This window comes from Mesocricetus auratus, unplaced genomic scaffold (assembly GCF_017639785.1).
Source record: "Mesocricetus auratus isolate SY011 unplaced genomic scaffold, BCM_Maur_2.0 Super-Scaffold_100004, whole genome shotgun sequence".
Classification (NCBI taxonomy): Eukaryota; Metazoa; Chordata; class Mammalia; order Rodentia; family Cricetidae; genus Mesocricetus; species Mesocricetus auratus.
The window spans coordinates 114163296-114169134 of record NW_024429189.1 but is presented as its reverse complement, the minus strand read 5'-3'; positions in this window follow the sequence as shown (position 1 = coordinate 114169134).

Sequence of the window (5839 nt, the reverse complement as noted above, 5' to 3'; positions counted from 1 at the left end):
CTCATTTTTTAATCCTTTGGTTCCAAGCCATGTCAGGGACATAGTGGGCATGCTGACTAGCTGCCTCAAAGGGCGGGGATTTTCCTACCAGGATAGGAGGCCAGTCAGCTGTTGCTCTAACTTTTCCTTATCTAAGCCTCCAGGAGTCAGAATTCGGGGTAGTGGCTATAAAGCTTCTAATGAGAATCAGCTCTGAGCCCTGGAAGCTGGAGAGTGAAGCTAGGCAGACAACAGTAAGACCCAGACTAGAGGGGGGAAGCAAGACTTTGGAACCAAGGCCAGGAGTCTAGCTCAGGAGTGAGACCAGAGGCTGACCGGGTACACAAAGGGTCTGCAAGAAGCTTCTACATTTCAAAGCAAATCCCCATGCAGAACAGAGCCACAGTGCAGCAGGACTGACAAGGAGCCTATGGTGGTGGGGATGGGGTGGGGTCATGTTTCTCTGTGGAGCTGGCCAGTAGCCTGGACTTCCAGAGGTTGGGTCATGTTAACAGTTACATTCAATGATTTCAGGTGAGTTCAAGTGTTGGTAGCCTTGGGAAAATGCGAAATAAGTGAAAAGTAAAGATTTGAGAAAGTTGAATCCTTATTTAAGGACTAGATGAGGCAAGACTAAAGTACATTTAAGAATCATGGCAGAAATGTTTTGGAAAGAGGGGTCATGAGCAAAGCACAGGGTATGCTTTCTATAACTCTGTGTCCCAAACCTGAATCAACTGGTGTTATGATGCTGACTCTGCACAGAATGAAACATAAGCTCAGAGGGACTGACCATCTAGCCTAAGGCCACACAGCTGGGAAATGGGATTTTGGAATTCTGCTTTGACTTTCCAGGAGTTTCTGAGATCACAAAACTTCTTCAAATGGTCTTCAGAATAGGACCCGGCAGCACTATGACATTGGAAATGGCACATGAAGTTTAGGGAAGTCAGGGGAATAAGCAAGAATTTGAGTGTGGAATGGTGTCCTTTGATTGGAAATACAAACCAGGTAACTCTGTGGTTCCCCTGTGTATCACCATGATCACTCTACCAGTCACAGGGATGCTTTGAAAGAGTGTGCTATTGATGATGGAGGACTCCTGTCTCAACATGGTGTGATAACCTGTAGCACCTGAAACCATGTGTAGTGGCTGTGTTATTCTTTGCAAGGAGCACTACAGAGACCTACCAGGGCAGTTGTGAAAAACACAGCAGCAGGGTCTTCACCAGGCAGGATTCCAAGTCCTCAGATGGCAGGTGCCCCTCTTTCGATTTCTGAGAGGCATCTATAGAATCACCTCTGCTTACAGAGCTTTCTACCATCCCCTCCTCCACCTTTGTTCCTGGTGGAGCTAATTATGCTCAGTGGTTAATTAGTAAGACCCAAGGTTCAGGAGAACAATGACTGGGGCTTCCTCTTCTCAGCTCCTCCCTTCCAGGGCTCAAACCACCAGGTAAGGAATATGTGTGTTCCCAGGCTTTCTTTTCATCTCTCCCTGCATATCAGGCAGGATTTTGTCTCCTGAGCTAAACTGCCCTGGATTTTTCCAGAATAGGACCCGGCAGCACTATGATATCCTTAGCGTGTCCATAGGTCATCCCTGTAGCCCTCCATTTCTAAGAAAACTTGGACTGGATAACAGCAGTGCATAAGGAAAGCCAGTTGTTCAGAGGGCTTGTCTGTGTCCTGTCTTGTAATAGTGTCTTATAAGCTTGGAGGCTGGGGCCCAGCATGCCCATGTGCCCCCCTTCCCCCCAGAGAGAGAGAGATACAGAGAGAGAGAGAGAGAGAGAGAGAGAGAGAGAGAGAGAGAGAGAGAGAGAGAGAGAGAGAGAGAGAGAGAGCTGCTGACAGGTTCAGTCTGGGCTTTGAACTGAACTAAAACTATAAAAAGGCCCATTATGATCTCTGCAGGTTGGCACACAGCTCCAACTTCAGCCTGGCCTCAGATAATCACCTGATTAATTTATTGGTGGAATCTTGATCATCGTGGAGCTTTTGTAATTTATGCAATTCTCCTTTTTTTTTTTTTTTACTATTGACATCACATCATCTCCTTTGAGGTGCAGAGGTGCAGAGAGACCAAGACATTTATGGGTGCTTCAGGGAACAACTGGGACTTCCTTTTCTAGAAGTTTGAATAGAAACCCAACTCAACTTCAGCCAAATCACAGCTACAGATGTACAGGATGGCTGCAAGGACCTCCAGGCAAAACCACCCAGGAACAACCCCCTGCTGCTTCTTTCTCTTCACCACACTGCATCCCATCCTTCCAGACCCACGCCCCCCCATCTCACTGTGTCCTCCAATTTGGAGTATCTTCTTTACTCCACATGGAGTGGCCAACTTCAATGCACATTTAGCTTCAAAGAGGGATGGGACCCATCATATCACAGTCACTAGGTTGGGTGATCACTCACTGCCTACATGACACATAATAGTTTCGTGTCTCCACTACCCCATTGCTGTAGGGAAAACAGCAATCCCACACTACTAATTCTGGGCACAGCCCTCTCCTTCCTGTTCCCTTGGCTCTCTCCTTTAAAGCACCCTTCAACCCAACTCACTTTGCTTGTAGGAGCTCTGAGTATTCATGCTCACCCACCCAGATCATCCTCCCATCCTTCCCACACCTGAAGATGTGACCCTGTTGACTCTGTTGATTCCTTAGAAAGGGCTCTTACTATCTCTAGAGTCAAGACCATATTCAACAGTGAATGAGAGCAAGTCCTTTTCTGGTCTCATCTTCATTTCCTCCAATTTTGCTTTCCAGACCATCATTCCTCCTCCCAGAAGATCCATGAACTTTATCCTCTGCCTAAAATCTCCCTTCCCTCATCACGGACACATGTATAGACACAGATGTATGTGTGTACATATATATACATAATGTAATATAAATTCATCACATTGCACATTCTAGACAAACACTACCACTAAGTTATACTCCCAGTCCCTCCTTATATTCTTATCTACCTGTATATTTAATTAGTTTCTCCAAGTTTTCTTTGACACAATATTAAATGGTAATAAAGTATCTTAATAATGGGTACAATTATGGAGAAAATTTGCATTCTATGAGAAAAATATTTGAAACTACCCTATCTTTTTTTTTGTATCTGTAAATCTACCTCTGAGACTTTGGATTTGTGAAATAAACAAGTGGCTGAAACCCATTTTCAAATCAGTTGTCCATCAGATCAGAGTGATGGCTATGAAATTAATGTAGAAACTTTGCATCTGCTGGAAGTTAAGGTGATACAAACGCAGGAGAAGCAAATCACTGTGTTTTATTTATTCTTGCTAAATATATGTCCAAAAGAAGATAAGCAAAGCATCAGCATGTTTGCTTTGGGCCACTGAAGATGGATTGTTAAGTGGGATGGGAGAGCCAGATGTCTCAGTGGATAAAGGTGCTTGCTGCCAAGCCTAGCAACCTGAGTCCCATTCCTGGGAGTCAACCAGCTTCCTCAAGTTGTCCTCTAGCCCCCACATGAGGGCTTTGGTATCTGCAAGTGCCCTTCAATCAATAAATAAACTAATAAGTGTTATTAAACTAGACTTGGTATCACATGCTTGTAATTATATCATTTTTGAATCCAAGTCAAGAGAATGGAAAATTTGAGGCCAACCTAGCCTGTCTCAGCAAAACAAAAATAAACTGGGTGTAGTTTTTAACAACTTATTCTGAAAAAGAGTATTTTTATTTGCTGTCACTGTAAGTTTTGAAATAAGTAAGTGAAGACTTCGTTCTGTGAGTCTTCAATCTGGCAGCATTGAAAAGTCTGTAGCAGAGAGTCAGGCTCTCCCATTGCCTTTAGAACATCTCTCGCTTGCTGTTCTTCCTAGGTCTCATGCAAGCACATGGAAGGGATCCATGGCCAGTGATGGGTAACATCCTGGGAGGGGGGTGTATCTAGGTGGTTCTGTTCTTTCCCAGGTCCAAATTCCCTTATAGAATGTACATGATAAGCTTGCCAGGGATGCCAAGGGCCTTGAGTTCTAAGCTTGGCACTGAAAAGAGAATAAAGGATAGGGATGGAGGAAAAAAAGCAATATAGATCTGTGATTATATGAATTAGCACAGGAAAGCACTGGGTGAGTGCCTAGCCATTATGGACTCTCATTGTCTCTCATTGTTGCATAGGCACATGGCCTGTACCTCTGTGAATCCCTTGAGAAGCCCAAGGTTTCTTAGCATGAAACCACCCTAACTGTGTACACACAGAAAAACTTAAAAAAATATACTATTGCTGAACCTTCTTTGGAAAGACTCTGAGGTTTTTCAAAATTCAAAGACAAGCCTCCGACTTCTCCTCCAATGAATGCTAACCCAGGAACAGGTAGGGGATGAATGTGTGGTCTGCAGTCTGGGCAGCCCAGAACACAGAAGCCTGCTCCTCTTCTACTGGGGCTCTAAAGTTGACACCAGGCTCTGCTGGGACAACAGGAACTTTAGCTGTGCTCATCTGAGAGGTGACCCTGACTCGCCCCACCCTGAGAACAAAGGGCAATTACAGCTCTTTTGTAGAATCTAAACTGGAAGGGAAGGGCTGGTTCATCAAAGGCTGGGGAACTTCTCATTGGCTCCCTTTCTACCCTAGATGCCCTGACTTTGCTCAGTTGCCTTGCCTATAGCATGGTAGTCTTCAGCTGGTGATCTTTCGTTCTTTCTGATGGGTTTCTGGTAGATCATTTTGATTCAGATAATTTTTTGGATCATTTCACCCCTTCCCTTCAACCTGTATCCATAGTCTCCAGCCTAGACTTCACGCTCTGTGACCCCAACTTCAAAGCCAGATGATGTGGGTCCCTTGCAGAAATGCCAGAGTCAACAATGGGTCTGGGACTGGGGCTGTGTGGTGACTGCCCAGTTGGCGCTCTTTAACCTCCTAACTATTGTGTTCAAAGTCACTACCACATCTCCCTTGGAACAATGGGTTCAGCAGCTCTTGCCAGCAGACCCTGGCCATGTAAGCCTCTAAGAACACTCAAATAAAATCATAAAAATCTAAATATCTTTTTTTCTTGCTTTAAAACAAAGATATAAACGTAGTCCAACCACATGAAAAGGACTTACACAAAAGGAAGTAATGCTCCAACTGTAACTCCAGCCCCCAGACTAGACAATTAGTTTCATGGGTGCTCACAGTCTCACCTTCCTGCTTTCCTTTGTACTTATAACCAGCAGAACCAAGCCAATGCCTGTTGTTTGCTTTGCTTCACACAGTAGGCTCTGGCATCTTCTCTCCTGTGTTTTAATGAGTGTCAACTATCTCTGCAACGTCAGGTGTCATAAGGGATTGGAGCAGTTTGCTGGAAAATGATATACTTTATAACAATGCTAGCATGAATATGCTTGGGGTGGGGGGAGTTTTACTGCATCAGAATTTTTGACTTTTTTCTTCTTCTGCTTTTTCAGACAGGATCTTATATATATCAAGTTGGCTTCAGACTCACTATGTAACTAAGGATGATGCCCCTGTCTCTATCTTTCAAGTGTTGAGATAGCAGGTATTAGCTGATATGCCTGGCTCTTGTGGTATTGGGCATCCAATCCAGAGCTTCATGCAAGCTAAACAAACCTGTATCAACTGGATCATATTCCAAGCCCTTGATTGGTTTTTTTGTTTTGCATTTTGGTAATTATGCACTTATTTACTTTCCCAAATAAAGACTGTAAATTCTTTGTTTCTAGATAACGGTGAAACTGCAGGGTTCACTTAGAATAATATTTTCCCCTGCAGTATCCTATTACAAGGATCTCCCTAATGTAAAGCACAGTTGGAAAGAATATGTAATGCACACTGATGTATGCATGTAAGGTGACTTTGTGTATTAACTCACATCTCTGAA